This window comes from Catharus ustulatus, chromosome 6, assembly GCF_009819885.2.
Source record: "Catharus ustulatus isolate bCatUst1 chromosome 6, bCatUst1.pri.v2, whole genome shotgun sequence".
In the NCBI taxonomy this organism is placed as follows: domain Eukaryota; kingdom Metazoa; phylum Chordata; class Aves; order Passeriformes; family Turdidae; genus Catharus; species Catharus ustulatus.
The window spans coordinates 24741029-24763322 of NC_046226.1; positions in this window are offsets into that span (position 1 = coordinate 24741029).

Genomic DNA, 22294 nt, shown 5'->3' on the forward strand with positions numbered 1-22294 from the left:
CAGGCTGGGGGCAGAGTAGCTAGAAAGCTGCCCAGTGGAAAAGGGCCTGGACGTGCCAGTCAACAGTGGCTCAACGTGGTCCAGTGTGTGCCCAGGTGGCCAAGAAGGCCAGTGGCACCTGGCCTGTATCAGTGGGGCCAGCATACAGGGCAGTGATTGTCCTCCTGTATTGGACATTGGAGAGGCCACACCTCAAGTCCTGTGTCCTATTCTGGGCCCCTCACTGCAAGAAAGACACTGAGGTGCTGGAGCATGTCCAGAGAAGGACAGGAGAACTCAGGAACTCTCTGGAGCACAGGTCTTGTGAGGAGTGGCCGAGGGAGCTGGAGTTCTTTAGTCTGGGGACATGGGGCTGAGAGGACACCTAATCATCCTCTACAACTCCCTGAGAGGAGGTTGTAGTGAGGTGGGAGCCTACCTCTTCTCCCAAGTAACAAGCATTAGGACAAAAAGGAAATGGCCTCTGGTTGCACCAGGTGAGGTTTAGATTGGATATTAGGAAAAGTGTTTTCACAGATTTGTCAGTCTTTGGAACAGGCTGCCCAGGGAAGGGGCATTCCTGGAGGCATTTGAAAGAGGTGTAGAGGTGGCACTCAGGGACATGACTTAGTGAAGGACTTGGCAGTGTTAGGTTGATGGTTGAACTCAATGGTCATGGAGGTTTCTTCAAAACTGAATGTGCTATGATTAATATTAATTATATTATACATTATAATGAAGTAAAGACAGCAAATGATATTTCTGAAGTATTTTATTTCTACTGAAGTACTGGAAACATTTCTGGCCTGTAAACAGACACATATTGTAAGGAAAATTTCAAAATGCAATTTTTTTTAGAAGATTTTTTTTGAAGTAATATAATTTAATTTTCATCCATTTTCTTCAGTAGTACTGTAATCCATTTAACAAAAGTAATTTTGCTACCACAAAAGCTGCTAGGAAAAACTATCCTTCTCTAGAAGAATGTCTACCAGCTGAAACTACTCAGGTGACTTAGGGCTCAACTGCACGTCCACTGTAGTCCCATGGCAGAATGCAATGCCAGGGCTGATGGAGAATTTCTGTCATCTCCCCGTGACTCACTCCCAGAGCTTCCCTGTCCCTTACTCTTCAGAATAAACTGTGTGCATCTTTGGAGCTTGGCTGATCAGGAAGGTTGGTTGCTAATGCTCGGGAATTCTAGGCACATGCCTATCTCTCTCCATGTCTTTTTCCACTCAGCTTGAAGAGACACAATCAGAGCCAAACTACAGTTGGTGGAAGGAGCTAAAAACACAGCTGAAACAAGGCCCTTAGACATTCAGATGTTTTCTCATTTTGACTAGACCTCTGCTTTATGATGACTAGCCCTTGAAACAACAAACTCACAAATACTGGGCCGTCAAAACCCATTTCATGTGTGTGTGTCTCGTCCATCTTTCATTCTGATCTTTTATCTCTGTCTTCTCAACACCTGCATCTGTGCTCCCATGTAGCTTTTCCAGCCTTGTTCATCTCATTTATTAAAGTTTAGGTCATGGCTATCTGGTACCTCTGTGCATAACACTGCCCAGCAGAAACATATCCTTTTCTCACTTGTCCTTGTTATAATATCATTATGAACATAACAAATGGTGTTATTTGTTTCACAATAAGCATAAATAACAATTTTAAGGCAAAGTAATCATTTATATCAAAGTTACAGAAAGAATTAAGTTAAGGTTTTATTTTAGGATCTGGTTATAGCTTTGGAATACTAGAATGCTAAAAATTGACAACATATGAGAAAAAATATTGTTCCATCTTGGCAACAAATGTGTCCTACTGACTGTATACACTTGATACGTGTTCTCTACTGAAAAATCTAAGCTTTATAGAATTGTTATACTAACGACAATTTTTTGTCATGTGAAATATCACAAAACTAAAAGGATATTGAACATTAAACTATTTTCTAGAGAGGCATCCACTTGTTAAATGTAGATTAGGATTCTATTTATACATTGTTCCATGTATAATCTTCTTTCCAATCTCATAAAGAAAAGCCTAACCCAACATCTGACCGAATGAACCTTAATTTGTTTTTTCCTCTAACCATAAGCTGCAAGACCAGTATGAAGACCTGTTTTATAGCAAATCTTTTTTTAAAGAGCAGGTGGTAAGGAAACAGCTTGCAGACCTCTGTATGCTATAAAGAATCAAAACCCTATGCATGGGGAAAACAATACCATCTCACGATAGTACTAAACCTGCTTACCTGCTTCACCTGCTTTTTATATGTTAGCAGCTCATCTTTAGGCCAAGGTTTATTTTCTGCTGCTTGAGATTCTTTCTGAACTTCTGAGGGAAAGAGAAAAAAAGTGGTGTAAAAGATGAATGTTAAAAAAAAATTAAAACACTTCTGTCCTCCCTGACAGACAATTCAGTACAGTATTTATTATATGCAATTATTCTTTCAAAATCTACAAACTACCTAGAACACTGTATCAATTTTATCTTAAACCAAATATTTCCTCAATATTTCTTCAGATAATTAGATTTCCAAAAAATAAACATAGTAATGGGAAAAGGACCTACAGTGATTAACACTAAATAACAACATATATAAAATTCCTTATCAAAGGACTGGTCTGTTTCTCCTACAGACTGCACTGGTAAGAAAAACAGCTAAATATAAGAAAAAACATATAGCAGAAATTTATATCAACAGATGTATGATCCTTTAAAGCAAATAAATTAGTAATTCCTCTAAACATTAAGCAATTCCCCAAACATATCTAAGTTCAAATATTTGAATTTTGAAAAGAGTTTGAAAGACAAGCATAGAATGATGGGCACTAATACATATGAATATAGATGGATGTCTTATGATTCCATTTCCCTAATCAGCATGCTACTTAATCAAAGCCAAATTCTTTATATCGAGCAGTTAGAAAATTAAACCCCATATGAAAAGGAAAGAACAAGAGACACAAAAAAGAAAGAGAGAAAAATAAGAGAGAAAAATAAATACTTGTGATTTTTGAAGTACCAAAATGTTTTCAAGGAGCGTTGAATTTCCTTTTCAGTTTTATCAGTTTCAAATATGAACTACGTATCTTAACAACTCACAAGCAAATAGAAGCACTATAAACTTACTATATTTTAACATTCCTAGATAATTCAGAATGTTGCCAATCTTGCTTGGTGAAAACTTGGCAGGACTTGAGGTCCATTTTTTATTTCTTCACATTCTATTGGTGTTGATTGTATAAGGAAGAGAAGGAAACTAGTGGCAAACAAGAATTCTAAAATAAAATCATATAACTGCCTTACAGAAAAAAAAAATCAACAGAACATATATGTGTAAATTAAATTTTAGCCCTTCATTACACAAATTAGTTTGAAAGAAACAAGTGCATTCAGAGACAAATGATCTTAGGTTCATCTTTTGCAAACATTTACGTACATGTTTAACACTTAACTATAAATGACTCCTCCATGGAACTGCTCATAGTAGAGAAGTTTAAAGGCTGAGCGAAATTCTCAATTAATCATTTTCTCCAGAGAAGAAAACAATAATTTCTGCACTAGCAGGAAAGCAATTACAAAATTTAAAATTGTTTTTATTTCACAGGCATACTATTCCTGCTTGTCAAAAAGCAGTGGTTCGATAATTCCCCTTTCTGGATTTAAAAAAAAAAAAAAAAAAAAAAAAGAAAGAAAGAAAAAGAAAAGCAGAATTTAAAAAGATCAACAGCTCTCAGCACAGGTGGTAATTTTAAGGACAGTGTGTGAGTGTGTTCTGAGCTCCTGCTTAGCACACACAGACTTTACCCATTGTGCCACACACTTCCTTGAGTGCTAAAGATAGTAAAGATAGAGGCAGCAAACAACTATCACACCTAAGCTACATTTCATTGAGAGTACTGCTCTTTAAAACTGCTACAGAAATGTTAAATATTTCTGGGGAAAGAAGTCACAAGTTAATGCAAGAATGAAGTAAAGTTACCAGTTGATCTTGTGTTGGAAACAGTCTGACACATCACAGTTTACTGTCACTATAAATGTCCACTTGCTTTTTAATGCAAGAATCTCCTACAAGGTAGAATTTTTATTCCATTGAGTGTATTGTCTACCCATCAATTTAAAAATACTGTTTTTTAAGGCCTAGACTTTTTTGCAAAATTTTAATACCATGTAAGAAGAATGGTTTGAACTGTAATATTTTTTTCTTGGGTAATAGAGAATGAAAAGGAAAAATGGAGTCTGTAGGCTAACAAAAAGTGATAGATGCATATAATAACGCAAAAATGTAAACGAGAAAGCAATAAAAAGCTATAGCCTTGCATGTACATGTTGTACATGTTGGTGCCTTGCTTTCAACCAAAGTCTAAGTAATTTATCTACCTTTGACAAAAAAGACAGCTGAAGAAAAAAACAATTCATATTACTTATTTTTTTCATCACCGTAAGGTGATGAGGAGTGGAGAAGCAACTCAGACTAAAAGAAAGAGACTGAGCATTATCTTCTCAAGCTGTACCAACCAACATTCTCTTCTTTGCAATACATATGCAATGCATATTTTCAAGGATGGTGATTACCAAGGACTATTAATTATTACAGTCCATCTAAGCCAACTGTGATTCTTTTGGTATGCAATTTTTCCAGTTCATGGAATCAAAGAGAAATTTTCACAAAGCCCTTCACTCAACCTGGCTGGATCAACTTATGTTTCTAAAGTATTGCATAATATGCAAATCTTACATATTAATTTTCCTGCTCTGTCAAAACCAACAGAATTATATGAGCAAATATTATCTTAATTTCATTTTAGACACCTGTACATGGTGTGTGATTGCTTTCCTTTGTTGGGTGTGGTGTTTTCTCTTTTGTCCATTCACCCTGGTTGAATCACAAGCACAACACTATTGTGTTATTTTAATAAAATTATATGTACTGTCAATATACATACTATGGGCCATGTGTTTGCATTAACAAACATGAGGTCAAAGAGGTGTGATAAGAACTTTGGGAAATAAAGGAATTATGGCAACTCTTAATTCCTGTGGGAATCTGTTCTTGAGTGTTCTGCCCATCCTTGAGGAAGATGTTTCCTACACCAATATTTTAACCCAAGAAGTAATGGAAACTTCTACTGTGCCTTTAAAAAAAAAAAAAATTATCTTATTTATAGCATTTATAGCATTCCAGCCAAAGGTGTCTAAAATTATCTAGGTACCCAAGAACCTTGATAACTCATTATAAATCATTTCAACATTTTCAGTAATTTTGCTATTTTTGTGGTATCTGTTTTGGGTGAAAAGAGTCTTTTATGAAGTTTATGAACCCTTACATAAAGAAAACTAAGGATTTATTATTGCTGTTCTTTGGGTTTGGGTTTTGTTTGTTTTTTAATAATTACCTCTAAATATATCTGAGTTTTTTGGTCGGGTAATTCTTTGATTCTTCATTTGGTAGTAACATGCTATTAAAGGAAATTATTTTCCTCTCTGTTTTGAATTAAAAAGTGTAGAAACGACCCTGATAAATGGCAAAACAAAGTCATTTGAGATGTGTGAGTACACAAATACGTTTTAACATGGTGAATTTGTACAAGTTGTTTATACACAAACATAGCTATTGACCCTTTGACAAAGCTTGAAACTCTGAGACGACAATCTATCTGATAAAAATAAATTTGTTTTGATGTTATAGTAGTAGCTTACTGACCGACTAAGGATTAATCTCCAACTTTGTGAGACTCAAGTGTAAAAAGATACTCCCTGCTTCATAAAGTCTGTAGAATTTTTAAGATAACCATAAATTATGTGGGCCTAATGATGATAAGGAATTGTAAAATAATTGTTGATAAAATGTGACAAACTGAACTGGTTACTTTGAGAAAAAAAAGTAAATCGATTTCAGAGGTCCACAACCATAAATCATCTACCCGAGATCTGTCCCTAGGTAGTTTCATGCAATTTTATGAAAGTAAATTATCTTTTTTATTTTAGAAAAAGTAAAATGAGTTAACTGTTCCAGAAAAATCTCCAGGTGTCCAGCAGTGTTAGAGTCCACTCCTGAAAGTGAACAGGTCCCTTCAGCAAATGGCAGAAAGTGGCACAGCCTTTGCCACGATTAACCATGTTGACTGTACTCAAGACTGTGTGTTTCCTGAATTTAAAATGTATTGCAACTCATTATAGAAAGTATGATTGAGGTATGTTTTAACAGATGCTAAGATGGTGAGAAAAGAATTCCACAGGTTACTTGTAAGCAAAAATAAGAGAACAAATAGGAAGAGTCAGGGGTTTCACCACTCAAATAGAACTAAGTGAAATAAATTGTAGTATTTTGGTCATATCCATGACGTTTACAATATATCTGATAGCACTGAAAGTGAAAAAAAACCCAATCAAACAAACATTTTCAGCAAGCCTCCTAAAAATACTGTTTTGTTATACATCAGTATATCTGTAACATAATTGTCATGTCAGCTGAACTATAAAGAACATATAGACCAAATAATAATAAGAGCAATACTGTAATGTCATAAGCAAATACCTGTTTGCAATTGTTTATAAAGCAAATACAAGTCTATATCTTCTTGAATTCTTCTCCATCAAACCACTTTTGTATTAATGTATCACAGAGAAACTTTCAAGGCCTCATGTAGTGAAATTAACTGGAAAGAGTTAGAGATGTTTTAAAAACTAAAGTATATTTTATGATGTCTTGCTACTAGTACAGTGGACTCTATAGTCCTTGTTTAATAGAAGTATTCAAATTTGATGTTATTTTTAGAGAAAAAAAGTGTTCATTTGCTTACCACCCTCACAAGCTCATCTGAGTAACCAGCTAAAGAGGAACTGTAGATTCTTCACCAAGAAAGTGCATTTCTGAGACAAATATAAATACCTTCCTATGGATACTAAACCAAATATATACTTAATATCTCAATATACTTCAGAGTTAGCAGTAAGCCTCAAGGCAAAACAATTACTCCAGACATTGGAAGTTACATTATTCTTATAATATAAGTTCTATGTTTTCACAAAAAATATGACAGGAAACATAACTGATAACCAACTTCCCTCAGAGGACACAGGGCTAAGTAATGATGTCCCACAGAGTTGGCATTTTATTCCCAGATAATGCTATTTCTGTGCAGGGGGAAATCCAGGACTCAGCCCCCTCAGCAACACCATAGGGTGTCAGTGTTAACCAGTTATTAATGTAAGATGGAGAATAAGATAGAGAACATAATTTTTTTTTTTTTAGTGTAAGAAATGAAAAAGCCACATTTAATTCTGAGAGTAGGTTTTCATTTTAGCAATTCCTTTTCTTTCTTCATTTTAAACAATAAATTTCTCATTTTATTAGAAAATGTAAGCTATGAAGTTCAGTGCAAAGTAAATAATCCGTGCATAATAATAATAATAATAATAATAATAATAATAAAGAATAGCTAAAGACTTCAACCTAGGTATAAGATCACTTCAGTTCAAAAGACTGATGCTGTAAAAGCCTTTGAATTCAAATAAAAGGTAATCAGCAAGAAGAGTGTAATTCATCCTCACTAATGTCCATATGTTTGTACCTAAACAAAAAACATTAAACAACAAAAAATTGAAATAGAAAGCCATCACTAGGTTGAAATTTTTTTTTTTTAACATGATTGATCAAATATTAGAAATAAGGAACTAAATATCACATTATCACAAGGTCAGATTTTCAAAGCTCGGAGCCCAGCAGCTCACACTACAAACAAAATAAAAACAGTTCACCTCACATATCAGGACTTGGCAGAGGCCAAACTTTGAAAATCTTACCTAGAGAATAACACAAATTTATAAAAAAGAAAGAAAAACCACACAACTCTGCACACATTACCAATCATTGCTAATTATTTCTGGTAAGTTAAAAAACAGTTTTCCAGGTCTAATAATTCTTTAACCCTCTTCAAATCTGTCTGAAGAATCTTTGTAATCAACTGACAAATTCCAAACAAACAGTCCCAAAATGTTACGTCCCTAAAATGCACACCAAGCAATGAAGAGGCATCATCCCAATGCAGCCTCACTGAGAAAAGTCTTCTCTGATTTCAATGCCAATTGAAATACAACATAAAATATACAGAAAGTGGAGACACTGCAAATGCCTCAACCACAAAATAGCTCTCAGAAGAAAATCAAATTAGAGAATGTAAATCTACTGGAAATGCACTTTGATACTGCTGCTGCTCATGGACTTTCACATTTAAATTAACTTAGTTCAGGTAGACTTTTTTCTAGTTTTTGTATTCAATCATAAAGGAGTCAATCTCACAAATAGGGAATGTAAGGTACTGTACATTTTAGCTGTCTTGGAACTGAAACAAAACTATCAGCCTTGCCTAGAGAGGACAAAAAGCCATCTGATACTAAATCAACGGTTTAGTTAACAAATAAATTGGCAAACTTCTGGTGAAAATCTAGGAAAGTTTTCTCTAGCATCTACGTGATGCCTACTATTACTGATATCACCTGATGTAATTGAAGGAATTCTCTTAGAGAAGCTTACATGATTTACATAACTATGACAATAAAAAAATTATCTTATGAAGACTTCACAAGCTAAATAATAACTAAAAGAAGCAATACTAGCAATGATATTCCAAATGCATATTATGCACTTTTTCATGTCATACTGGAAGAGGTCAGCTTAAAAAGAGAAAGAAGAATTAAAAAAAAACAAAACAGTTTTAAACTATAAGCACTATAATAAAAATATCACCCCAAAGGAGGTAATGTTTGTATTTTGCTATTGGCTCATTTTCATTTTTAAGGGACATTTAAAAACTAGCATAAAAAAAGAGTGAGGAATATTCTGTGATACATTAATGTCTTTATCCATTTGTTTTGTCTGGCTTCTGTGTTGTAACACATTGTAGGAGCTGAAAAAAAAATATACAACTCTTATAAAAGTAATATTTACCCAAGAGAAAAATATTGTTCTTGTTCTGGTTCATCTAGTTCCATTTTTGTGTTGTATTTCTGGCCAAGAACACTCTCCAGGAGTTCTTTGATCATCTGGTCTGAGGGAGATGGAGAAGTAGACTGCAGGGAAGCAATTATTTCATCAATAGACCTTGCAACCACTTTCACAGGCAGCACTGGGGTGGAAGTAGACTCTTCAGATTCGCTCTGCTGGAAGTTCTTCTCGTATATTTTTGAAATGTCTGGTCTAGTTACATGCCTTGCCCCTTCCAGCTCTTCTTGAGCAGACCTCACACTTGGCTGCTTACTTCCTTTTCCCTGAATCCTTCTCAATTCAACATCTAAATCTTATTGCCTTGCTTTTGAAATCACCCCGTGTCTCTTCTTACAGCCTTCCCTAGTTATTTTTGCTGTTCTTGAAATGTTTTTATTTGTATCAGAATCTGTAGAGCTAAATTCAATACTGTATTTAATGTTTCTTGAGTTTTAGCTCTTTAAATTCTGAAGATCCATCTGTAGCATACACAGTCAATCTTTAATTTTACTCACAGATTTTTTTCTTTTCTAATGAGATAAGGGAGCCATTAACATGAAAATTAAACCTGGAGTAGCTGGACTTCTGAGGTGATGGTGGGTTTTTTACCGTTACAATGTTTTTTTAGTGGTACCTGCAAATGATGCTATTACTGGCAGAGATGCAACTTTATTCATGAAATTCAGTTGTACTTTTCTGGAGCAATTTCCCTGGTTTTTTGTCAGCACTGTCTTCTTCTATAGATTTATTTCTTCTTCTCTTCACCCTGAGTCAGGAGTTTGTTTTTTCATGTCTCTTGTTTCAGAAGACACCCTTACTTTCTGTGAACTTCAGAACACCCAATGAATTAATTAAGACTATTTTTATTTATATTCATGACAGGCTCATGTGGGCTCTTCGACCTCTGGAGAGGATAATGTTCTTAACTGATGCAATTGATCTGGTGTTAAATCTTCCAGTAAGGGCTAAATGCTCATGTTTCTGAGAGCAGTAACTATTGCTTGTTTGATCTTCAGACTATCCCACTGAGATTCCTCTCATACAGTCTCATGTTCCTTAATCGTGTTCAATGCTTCCACATAATTCAGTCCTGAGTACTGATGTTTTCTAGCTTTTTTTTTTACTGTAAACACTCTGTAAACTCAAGCAGAAATGAGGATTCATATTTTACACACAAACAGGGGTGCCAGTTTGCAGGGGCTCCTCCCTTTTGCTAAGGGTCCCATTGGTGTTAAGAAGACTGTTCCAAACGAGAGTTATGAAGCACCAACAATGGCTATCAGCATTTTACATCAGGAAACAACTGAACCATTTCTAATTTTGGGAGTACATGTTGGAAGCTGGAAGGAAACCTCAAGCAGAAAAAAAAGAGAAAATGAGAAAGAATAAAGCTCAACACTTTCTCGAAGTAACCACAAAGGGCTTTCCATCTACAAAACAAACAAATGAAAAAACAAACAAACAAATAAAAACCACAACAGTGACCAATGGGTCACTCCAAGTTCCAGTCCTGCCTGTTCCACGGGGCCTCCTTACTGGTGGCATGGAGTATTTTATGAGTGGGGCCCTGGTGAGTCATTCCTCTTCTAAGGGAGCTGAAACATGTCAGCCTCACCTGGGGATGTGATTAGGAACGTGTTTCTTACAGCTTGCCCACGGGATCTGAAAGGCGCAGGATGGGCAAGAGACTTTGTACCTTTTTAGCCACATTTCTCTCCAGTGCATAGCTACCCTTGCTCTGCTTTCAGCCACAGGCTCTTTTGATGCTTTGAGAACCCCTTTGAGAACCCCTGAGAACCAAACATATGAATAGCACTTCTGGGAACTTGTGCACCAGACAGATGCTTCCTGGGTGCTATTGCAGACACGTTTTTCTTACAAAACTAATTTTTTTTATTGTCAACGTCTCAGCTTGGAGATGAAACCCCAGTCAGCTGTGTGTGGTTCGTTCATCACCATCAATAACTTTTATTGGGATTTATTTTCAGTACTAGCAGTTGTGTGCAACAGGAGAGACGCCATCTCAGAGTCCATAAACCAAAGAGCTTTGCTGTATTAAATGAGCAAAAAGTCTGAAACCAGTTCTCTGAAAGGAATCCTGGCCCCATGTCTTGCAGTTTTACTAGCCAATCCTTCAAAAAACAGAGATGTCAAGCATATTTGATAGCTGTCTGGTGAAAGTTAAATTTTAACAGTAGTTCTTTTCACACATGAAGTATGAACTACGAATGGACTTAAAAAAAAAAATAGTGTTTCAGTATCCAAAAAATACATGGAAGATAACACATGCCAAAAATAATCAAACTTCATGAAAGTAATTAAAAAATAAATTAAAGAAAATGTGGAAAGTCAAACTGAACCTATCAAGATGGTCATAACCATGGCACAAACCTACAAGGTCACACTGATCATGTTCCCAAGAAGGCTGATGGTCTAGAACACATGCAAAGCCAAGTAGATTGTAGTAGTAAGGCAGGGGGCGGCGGGAAATTAGTTTCCTTCACATAATATGAATACAAAGTTCTGGAATTTCCATTAATTTCTGGATTGTAACAGTTCACAGAATTATACTTGTAATCCCCTTAAGTCTCTCTGGGTGAGTAAAAATAAAGCCTTTTTTTTCCTTTTTGCACTTTGGAACCTTCAACAGCCATATGATAAAAAGGAACTCTAGGGATTTCAGCTGGAGATACTGGATTCAAATATGGCAATAAAGTTCTTCAAAAGCTCCACTGATCTAGCAGGCAAATGTCTCCTATTATCTTCTCCTTTCTTTGCAGCTTTCAGCTACATTTTTGTAGGTTTTTTCTCCTGCCCAATTGTATTCCTGGAATTCAAGGGGTCACCAGTGTCTTTCTTGCAAAGAATGCAACTCATATTAGGTTAGATGGCAAATTTTCAGCTTGATAATGCAACTGAAAACCTGTTGAAGATTTAAAAAGTCATTAGCCAAAAAGTCATTGCATGCCAATTAATAACAAGTTTTGTCTTCTGATAGCAAGACAGCTGATTAAAGCCTTGTAATATGCCCTAAAAAAACTCTCTATTTGATGCCTAATTTGCTTCTCTCTCTCTTGCAAGAATCCCAGAGTAGCTGGAGAAGCAGTAGGTAGAATATCAAATAGTTGTTCTGTGTTGAAAGATTCCTGTTAACAGTCCAGGCCATTAAAGCAGTTCAGAACAGGAATGAAGTGTTCGATTGCCACATTGAAGATGAATCCTATTAGCAGTTTAATGCAGATGTAAGCCTAGAGAACAGATTCATTTCAAACTAGTTAAACAGTAAGTAAAGCTTCAATGATTTCGTTTACCTAGAACAGTTCCTCTCTGCAGGAGTCACAGTGGGATGTGGAAGAAAAAGCCCTGCATGTGAAGAGGTATTTGCATCAGGAAGTTCCAGTAAGAACATGCTGAATGACAAGAAGGATTTGCATTAAAAAAAAAAAAAAAAAAAAAAAGAAGTCTTAGGAGGAAGGAAAAAACCTTAGAGACAAATTTCCTCTTTAGGTTAATAGTGGTGATAAAATGGCAAATGAGTATGCTGTGTTATCTTACTGTATCTGTTGGCTGTCAGTTCTGCCTGTGGAAGAACAGGGGCTGGTTCCCGAGGAATGTAGTTAGCTTGTGAGAAAGGTTCAAGCCTTGGTTCATAAACATGTCCTGTGTCTCTAGGTCTTGTAAGCAAAGCAAGTAACCACTCAAGGGATCTGATGTCAAGTTAAGTCCCAAATGCTGCATTTTTCCCCTATTATGCCACACATGGTGCTTAACAGCCATTCCTAGAGAAATTGTTGCCAATATATGCTCTAGATCCTTTAGCTTGAGCTCCAGAGATGACAGTTGCAGAGATTGTCATCTCTGATACACAGAAAAACAGGAAAAGATTTCTCCCTCTTTCCCCAGGTATTATTATTATCATCCCTTAATGATCACAGTGATCCCTAAAACCTGAGGGGGGGTGGGTTTATTAAGTATTTAGTTAAACAGGTTAAGCCCTATCTCTGAAGATTGCAAAGTCCAAAATTTAATCAGTAGATGAATCTTTATACTTAGCAAATGGACCTAGGTTTGGAAAACCTTCTGCGAGTTCAGTCCCTGGGTACACATTATTATTTTTTATAATTAGACCTCACCAGATCACTAAGCTTTCTAATGTCATATAAATTGTGTTATCTAAGTTATTAGTCTATTAATGTTATAAGGAAGGGTTTTTCTCTTCTTATGAAGAAAAGCAATCATTTAAAAATTGTTCAATTGGTTGGAGAAATTAAAAAATGCAATTCCTCATCTCTGAAATTGTCTGAGTCCACGTCATGTAGGAACTCCCACTCCCAGTGCACACCACTTCCATGATCCAAGCACATGATGGAGTGAGATGTACATAGTGCCCTGCAGACCCTGGGAGGCAACTGGAGTTAACTGTGCTTCCAATGGCCACTTCCATCTAGGCAACCAGAAATTAGGACAGCATGGTGCAGATGAAATACCTACAGCCTGCTATGGGCTTTCAAGAAATAGCACAGAGAGTCCTTACAAAGACGAGTAGCTGTTGTTTAAAGGAAAAAGGAAAGTAAGAGCATGACTACTTTGCTAGCTCTGTGGCTCATACCTAGTTTGACACTAAATGTTAAGCCTCACTTTGGTATCCTTTTCCAGGTGGCTATGAAAATGTTTGCACATGTCATAGTCCTGAGGCACCTCCACCCTGCAGGGGTGCTGCATTCTCCCTTCTGCTGTGCTACAGCCAAAGCACCCATCAAGTCTGCCTCAGTATGGCAGTACACACGCTCAAAACCATTCCCTAATGCAATAGTTTTAGAGGGGATAAAAGCATATTTACAATGCATTTTCACCATGATTCCCAAGTAGCATTATGCCATTTTAGAAACCAGAACCAAGAGAGGCTGAATGACTATCTGAAGTCCCCTAGTAGAACCGGTGTTAAATTCCTAACTGAATCTGTGTTTCTGATGGATAGTAAATAGAAAATCAGAGGTATGTATCCTCAGGGTAGAGGCTACTTTTTGCTTTTCCAGGGCATCAATATCTTTAACATTTTTGCCAGGTATATATATAAAATGGCCATAATTAATCAGGGTAAATGGATTAATTATAAGCTAAAATACTGAACTGTGAATTATGGGCACTGGGAATGTACTACAAAAAGTTTTCTGATGTTACACCGTGGGGGCAGGAATCTGTAGCAGCAGAGTAGAGTAAATGGCAGAGGGGTTATCTCTTAAATCATACAGTGTCAATACTGAAAAGACTTTTTGTTAGTTGCATCCAGCTAAGATGAAGGAAATACTTTTTTTTTTCCAGTGATCAATCTATATTGAATCCCTTGTGCAGTAAGCAGCCATGGAAAGGTTTTGTGGAATTAGTGTTATAAATCACACATTCAATCCCTTTGTGGACGCTGAAAGCATTGTCATTCTTCTAATCACTATATCCTATCTTTGATCCATAACAAATATGCACACCCAGCTCTACTAATCTCCATTATGATTGTAAGATATCTGTATTTGCCAGCGCCATGCCAGCAGAAATAGTCAACATTTTTCTTCCTCCTAGGATTTTGGGCTTTGTGGTTTTTTTTTCCTCTCCCCATTTGAGAACATTGGTATTTCATAATATAATATTATTCAAAATAGATACAAATAAAAAGTTGAAAAAAGGATGAAGCTTTTTTATTTTAAAATATATTTATGATGAGAAGATCAATACAACAAGAAAATCACTTGGTCATTTTGAGTGATAATGACTCACAGATTTATTTTTAGCATGACATGACTGTAATATTTCCAAGCATACTCTATTTTACTGTGTAGCCCAAGCGAAATTACATTAGTTACTTCTGGAAGTCCATCACATGTGGCTGTTATTACAGACACAAGGTCAGAGACGTTCCTGGCTTTGAATAAAGCTGTAAGCAAAAAACAGAGAAATTACAGCTAAACACCTGACAAAGTCTTTTCTGGGATTGGGCCTTTCCTTGCTTTAGCTTTAAAATTTGATTCTATTTGATCATATCAAAGATATATCATATCTCTATTCTCCATTGTCTTTCAGTTTATACAGCAGGTTTCCAATTGGCCATTCCAGTCCAGCTCTTTTGTAATCTTAGGACAACAGCTTGATAGTGAATACATAGGTGTAGATATGTATGTGTTTGTAGATCTCAGGTTTCACAGCTGAAGACTCAGCTTTGGTCGACATAACAATACCACTTAATCACAAGAAAAATCTTCACATCACAGCAACAAAAAGAAATGGCCCTCAAAGGGCAGGAAGAGTTACCTGCAGAGGGTAAAATTCCAGCTACCTCTAAGGATAACGTTAGAAAATATTTAAAGGATTTCTGGGAATGGTTGGGTTTTGGAGCAAATATTCACAGATCCTGAAAAGGGGAAAAAGGTTTGTTCAATGAGTAACGGCAAAGCCAACTCATGAGCTATGAAATTTTTTGGATGGAAGAAAGGAGTTTTCTCTTTAGGAGGAACTGAAGCAAAGTTCAGATGTTAGATTCCCTCTCAATCATGCCAACTTAACACATTTAAAGCTGTAAACCTGAAACTCCATGCACGGCAGAAATATTTAGGGAGCTACCTTGTTGGCTAGAAAGGGAGAGAGCAGGAATCAATTAAATCTGATTCTTACCTTGTTTCACCCATAGCTGCACAGAGAACTGAACCCAGATGATGGAAGCCGTGTGGTGGTCTAAATAATCTTCATTATGTGAGTCTCTTTAAACTACTCAGCAGTTTTCAAATTCACCCTTGAAGTACTTGAAGCAGCAGCAGAAGCTTAGACCTGCTGCTAGAATGATGAACCACTCTTCAAAATACTGAACAGCTTTTTCTCCTGAGAAGTCCTAACATGTTACTAAATCCAGACCTTCCTCTGCTTTCCCAAAGGCACTGGTTGACTGTACTGTTTTATGGATCTCATGATTTTAGGGTGTTACCAGTTGATGCTCACATTCTCACATTTCAGTGTAAAACTGCAGACTGTGTTAGGGTGTCTGGTCATCCTTTTCCAGGGCAAACACCATTTTTGCTACATACAGGTTACTTATGTCCTGTAATGGAGTAAATGGCCAGTGTTTCTGTATATCATGAGAAAATGCTGCCATACAGCCCACAATTGCTCACTGTTAATACAGCTCAAGAAAATGAGCAGTGAATGCAGGTTGAATTAATTTATGCTCTAGGAACTGCAAGCTGGATAACACTGTGGAACTGCTCCCTGAGGAGGAGTTTAAATAAGCCAGCCTTTTTTTTGAACATTTGATTCTTCAGAGCTCTCAGTCAAGAATAGATACTGGTATCTTTCAATGCTTTTCTGCAGAAAAGCAGTGGAGACAGACAGTGAAATTAACAATTTTTGCAGCTAAAGTAGAAGACAAAACAAAAATATGTTGATATGCCCTGAAAGAAAGGTAGCATTCCTTCACTCTCCATTGCTCAAAATTAAAGGTATCAAACCAAGACTACTTTCTGCATAGGAAAGTCAGTTTGCAAAGGAAATAGAGTAGTATATTAAAATGAGCATTACAAAGACCTGATCAGCTCTGAATCTATTGTCCAATACATAGATACTGTTTATCAGTAAAGCAGATATTCTGAAAGATAACTCACTGGAGGTTTTTGAGAAACAAGGCTCTCGGAGATTAGGAATATCTTTGATTCATGTAGCAGGTATTGTTGAGGCAGGGAAGGTGGATTTTGGTGCATTAAGTTACTGGGGCAACTTTAGCAAAGAAATAATTCTAGAATTCGTGCATAGGTGCATCTCCTACCAAGCGTTGTTTCTTATACCAGTTTATTTAGATTAACTGCACTCACTGCCTTGGTTTGCTTTCTTTGCTTACTGCAAAAATCTGTATATGTCCTGAAACACCATTTTTGTATCTTGGGTGAGATTCTACAAGTGCCATCTGAGTACTTGTGTTTATCTCTGCATAATCATATTCCCATCTCTTCTGATACTGGCTTTTCCATGCCATAGTGTTGTGGCTATTTCAAAACAAAACAACCTTTGAAACAAAATTAATCAAGTAAGATTTTCAAAAATTTGTCAAGAACAGAAACACTGATTGAAACACATTACAGAAGCATTTACATTTATGTTTCAGTATATTGTTGCCTGTAAAGCAATATCATAACATAAATAAAACAAACTATAACTGAAATTAATACCTACACAGCTGGTCTTCAATCAAATAGTAACTATCAAGTGCATTTATTCTTGCATTAAGTAAAACACACTTGGTCAATCACATGCTGAAGTGTGGGCATCCTGCCAGCCGGAATTCTGAAAACAGAATACATACATCTAACCATATTAGCAAAAATAAACTGATTGTTTACCTAGTTAAGAATTCTTTTGTTAGACTATAGAACAAAAACCCAAAACAACACAAAACAGAAGCATCCTTATTCTCATCACTGTAATCATCAGATATCAACGTTCGTAATTTTTCATTTCATTATTTGTTTCTCATTCTCCTTTAATTGGTCAGATACACGAGTATTTTCGGATGGTGGGATGTTATTTATTAAGTCATTCAAGTCTTATGATATCAGCTGTGCAGGATGCCTAGAAAATGCAATGCAATTAACTGAAAATAAAATAAAATAAAATAAAATTAAAATAAAATAAAATAAAATAAAATAATCCTGCAACAGAGCATCGCTGTTGTAACGAGCTACGCAATGTCTCCGGGGCCTGGCAGAGCGGCCAGGAAAGCAGCTCGGCCCTGAGTGAGAGCCCGCAGGCCCGGCGCCCCCGGAGCGCTGCCCGCGGCCCGAGGGCGCGGCCGCGGCAGGACCGGGGTTCGGCGGGGCCGCGATCCCGCAGGCAGCCGGGCGGCTCTGCCCGGGGCACGGAGCTCCGGAGCCGGCTGAGGGGGCTGAAAAGCCGCGGCAGAGGGCCCGGCAGCGGGCAGGCAGGGCAGGGCAGCGCGGTGAGACCCCTGGCCCTCCCTGCCGTGGATGGTGCGGCGGAGAGGGCACGTCTAGTCCGCCCGGCAGAGCCAGACCACGGCTCCTGGGCTGGAAGAGGTGATGTAGGAAAAGGGGGTGCCCTACCTTGGGCCGGTCGCAGGAAGGAGCCCACTTGATCGTCACGGCCAAAGACTTGAAGACTACTCTCACCAAAAGGCCAGAGGCAAATGCTGACCCCACGCAGTGCCCTCATCTGCCCTGGCCCGAGCGAGAGGAGGGTAGGAGTCACCTCTCCCCCGTGAGCTCCAGGGGCAGGGGCGCGGAACGACAGCCCCGACGGGGGCTCCTCCGGGAGTGTCTGAGGGGACCCCCACGGGTTCTTCTAAATGCGAACTCATCGACCGGAGCACAGAACCGGGGCTGCTGTGCCTGTGTGAGGGGGAAAACAGCCCCCCGGCTGGACGCCTTCTCTGTGGGCTCCCCCCAGAAGGAGAAGCGCAGCCGACCCCTGCTCCCGGAGCGCCCAGGATCCCTTCCCGTCCAAAGCACCCAGCTCTGGGCACAGGCGCGTTCCCAGACGGTTACTGCTTGCCCGATTCTATGGCGAAGGATTTCGGGTTGGAAACAGACGGGAAGAGAATTTCCCATCGTGGGGAGAAGGTGGGGGAGGCTGACGGGGTCCCACGGTGTTTTCGGCGGCCCGCTGCACAGGCTTGGACCAATGTGTAAATCCGGGTATGAGGGACCCTCAGCAGGAGACAGGTGCGAGCAAACGAAAGGAAGGCTGTACAGCACAGAGCAGGGAATACATACCCATGCCGAGACAACCTCGCAGCTCCTTCCCGAGCTAAACGCCTGGCCCGCGCAAGCACTGCCGAGAGAATCTCCTCCAAAAGACGATGTATTTTGGGTAAAATCGAGTAAGACCCCGCAAGTCAAACCGAAGGGCCGGGAGATGCTGCTGCTGCTAGAGGGAAATTAGGGCGGAACGAATTAAATAGCGCTCCACGTTAAAATTAAAGCTACCGCGGCTTGCATCGGCCTCCCGGCCCACGCGTGGGGCAGAGCCTGCGGGCGGCGCTCCCGAGCGGCGCTGGAGCTCCGGTCCCCGTGGGCAGAGCCGTGCCGGGGCCAGCTCCGGCCCCCGTGGGCAGAGCCGTGCCGGGGCCAGCTCCGGTCCCCGTGGGCAGAGCCGTGCCGGGGCCAGCTCCGGCCCCCGTGGGCAGAGCCGTGCCGCGGCCAGCTCCGGTCCCCGAGGTGCTGCGGGAAGCCGCTTCCCAGACAGCGACGAAAGTCCCAAAACCCAGACCCTTGCTGAGGGGCTTTTCCGGGGCCCAGCTCTTCCTGGCAGCACTGGTAACACGGTCTCCCCTGCAAGTCCTGCCGCCCGCTCCACACACACATATTTCCGTATTTTTTAGGTCAGGTTTTATGTTTGCACCCTTGGCAGAGTGCACTGGTGGAGCCAAGAGCTGAGATCCTGATCCCATCTAGCGGGGTAAAGCCTGCACTCAGTCTGCACTTTCTTCAGGTTACACTAACAGCTCGCTCTGAAAATAAAAAAAAAATCATGAAAAAGAAAAAAAAAAAAGAGAAACAAACAAAACTGTACAGAACTGGTGCTACTCGAACCAGAGCTGTGGAAAAGGCGCTGTGCAATTTGGGCCGGTACTACTGACCTGACTCCTGAAAAACTCATCAGCTAGGCGCGAGTGGAGAGCTCCTGGCTACTACACAGCGTCCCGCTCCTAGGAGAGAGCTTCTCTGCTGAGCCTACTGCAAGGGATACTGATAAATCCCGCTGAACTCGCAGAGCATCCTACATAGGGCTTCACTACATTAAGGCTCAAGTGCAGGGCAGGGGCAACTACCGAAATACCCACTTTTTCCTGTGGCCGTGGGCAGAGGTCTTCTGGACTTAAAGGAGGATATTCTCCACCAGGGCTGCACCACAGCAACCGGGCTGAAGAGAATTTCCAGCAGCGGCTGGCTTTGAATCGGGCTTGGTTATTATACACCAAGTCGAGAGCCTCTAAGCAGATTAAAAGAAGATCCTGCCTGTGCTCTCACCTCTGGGAGCAACCTCAGGAGGGAGCTGAGCCCGCAGCTGGACAACAGGAGGCGCTGAGGCTTTGCACAACCCCCGGCTCCCCGCTCGGGCAGAGGGCATCCCAGCCGGGGCGGCCCGGGGACGGCCGGCCAGGAGAGTGGCTTTGCCGGCTCCACGTTTGCTCCGCCCGGTGAAACGCCTCCATGGTTTGTAGCAGCATCCGATGAGCGTGACCGGCTTTGTGCCTGCCCTTTTTTCCAGTACGGAGTGACCCAACGTGGGCTGCCTGGCGTCCCGTCGGGTGTTGCTCCCGCGGGGCTGGGCTCTGGAAAGCGAGGCAGCACCGCCCCGAGGTCACCCGGCGGGGGGGTGCGGACAGCGGGGGCGCCGGGGCAGCTGCACTCCTGCCAGCATGCCCGCATACGTGCTGCTGGGGGGAACCATACTCCATAGACCTCAAATGCTGAAATGAGCAAGCCACCACCGAAGGGTCTCTGTTTTCAGACATACACACCGCTTCCATTAGGAAAAAAGGGAGGGTGCATACAGGAAGACAGCAATTTTAATATTTCTTAGATATTCTATTGGGGTTTGTCCCAGATTCCATGGGTGTAGTTTGACCATTTGAGAAAGCAGGAGTTTAAGCCAGTGCTTCTATATATTTTATTTCCTTCAAGACATATTTTCATATGTTGTTCTCCTCTGCTAATTCCAGAGTTTTGTTTATTTCAAGGATTTGGCTTAATTCTGTTGCCAGATTCGGAAAAAAAAAAAAAAAGAAAAAAAAAAGATAAAAAAGAAAGAACAGGAAAAAAAAAAGAGGTAAGGGATAACAGAAAATGCATTTAGAGAACAAGTTAAAACATATTTGTCAAGGCGGAGATATGCTACATCTCGTCATTTGAATCCTGTGTCTCTATAAGAAACTTTAAAATCCTGTTTGTGAGGGTGGCATTTCCACAGATCCCTCGAGAACAAATTACTGTGGAGGCAACAACTGTAGCCATGCTGAACGATAAACACATCAAATTCTGAAATTCTGACCCAGGTGTGTATTATAGTTTGTGTAGTGTGATGTCCAAACCTTTTTCAAAATCCCAAGAAGCTTCCCCTTAAATTCCCACTGTTAGAAAAGTTTTTTGGTTTTGAGGTGGGAGGGCCGGTTAAGGGCTGTTAGTTGCTGGTTAGTGATGTAGATTTTTTGGTTTTGACTTTTTGGTTTTTGTTTTCTACTGTGAGGTGATAAAAGTTGTAGCAGCTAGGTGGGAACGAACTCACAAGGGATAGGATAGAGAAACCCAAGTAAAGTCCATGGTGTTGACATAGGCTTGAAGAGCAGGACAGGGCAGAAAATGTTTGATCCCTCTGCAAAGACTGAGAGATTCCCTTCATAATAACAAAAAGCTCTGTCCAATGTCAGTTTGTTTTATCGGTGTTTTTTACCTTTTACCAGTCTGTGTAGAATCCTCCTCCCCTGATCATTGCGAGAAATCAGGTCAGTAAGCAAGAAGTTGGAAAGGAGGTACCCACTACCTATTATTTCTGCTCCTGGGCATCTGGCATCAGAGAAAGCTTCCAAATGAACCTTCTGGGCTGAGGGTTTTCCACAGTAAAGATACAAAATGGTTCTAGTGACTCACCTGATGTTTGCCAAGTGGACCTTAATATCAGTGGATCCGCATTCAGGCCTCTGTCCGTATTTATTGGGAACCTGTAGTATTATGTCTCAGTACGGTGACTCACATGGTTTCTGAGCATAAGGCACCCCAGAAAGCAATATCATTATCACCATCTACAGAGGACGGCACCCCGTTTGAAGGGCTAGTTTAGCTCGGAGAAAGAGGGGGGTAGGATGGGGGGAGGGCTGGGAGGGCTTTGGGGAGCGCGGAGCCGAGCCTCCTGCTCTCAGCCCGGAGCTAATCCGAGCCCCTGCCCCCAGGGCGATGGGGACGTGGGGCGCCGCGGCAGGGCCTGGAGGTACCTGCGCGGTAACAACTGTGAAGTGAGGAGCAGGAGAGGGGGGCAACCTGTGGACTTCAGGACTCGGGACTTTGAAGCACGTCCCAGCCATCAAGTTAAAGGAGCATCTACCGGCCTTTAGTAAATATTGCCTCTAATCTCAGGGGTTTAAGGCTGGATGGCCTTTTGCATTCTCTTCAAATAGAGGGGGCTGCCCTTCCTTCATCTATCTCATTTCATTCCCCCTATACCTCCTAGCATTTGTCCTGTCCACCTGAACGGGTGGTCGTGCCCATCCTCCGTCCCATCCCGTCCCGCCCCCTCTCCCCCCTCTGTCCCCCTCTCCCACCTCTGTCTCTCCTT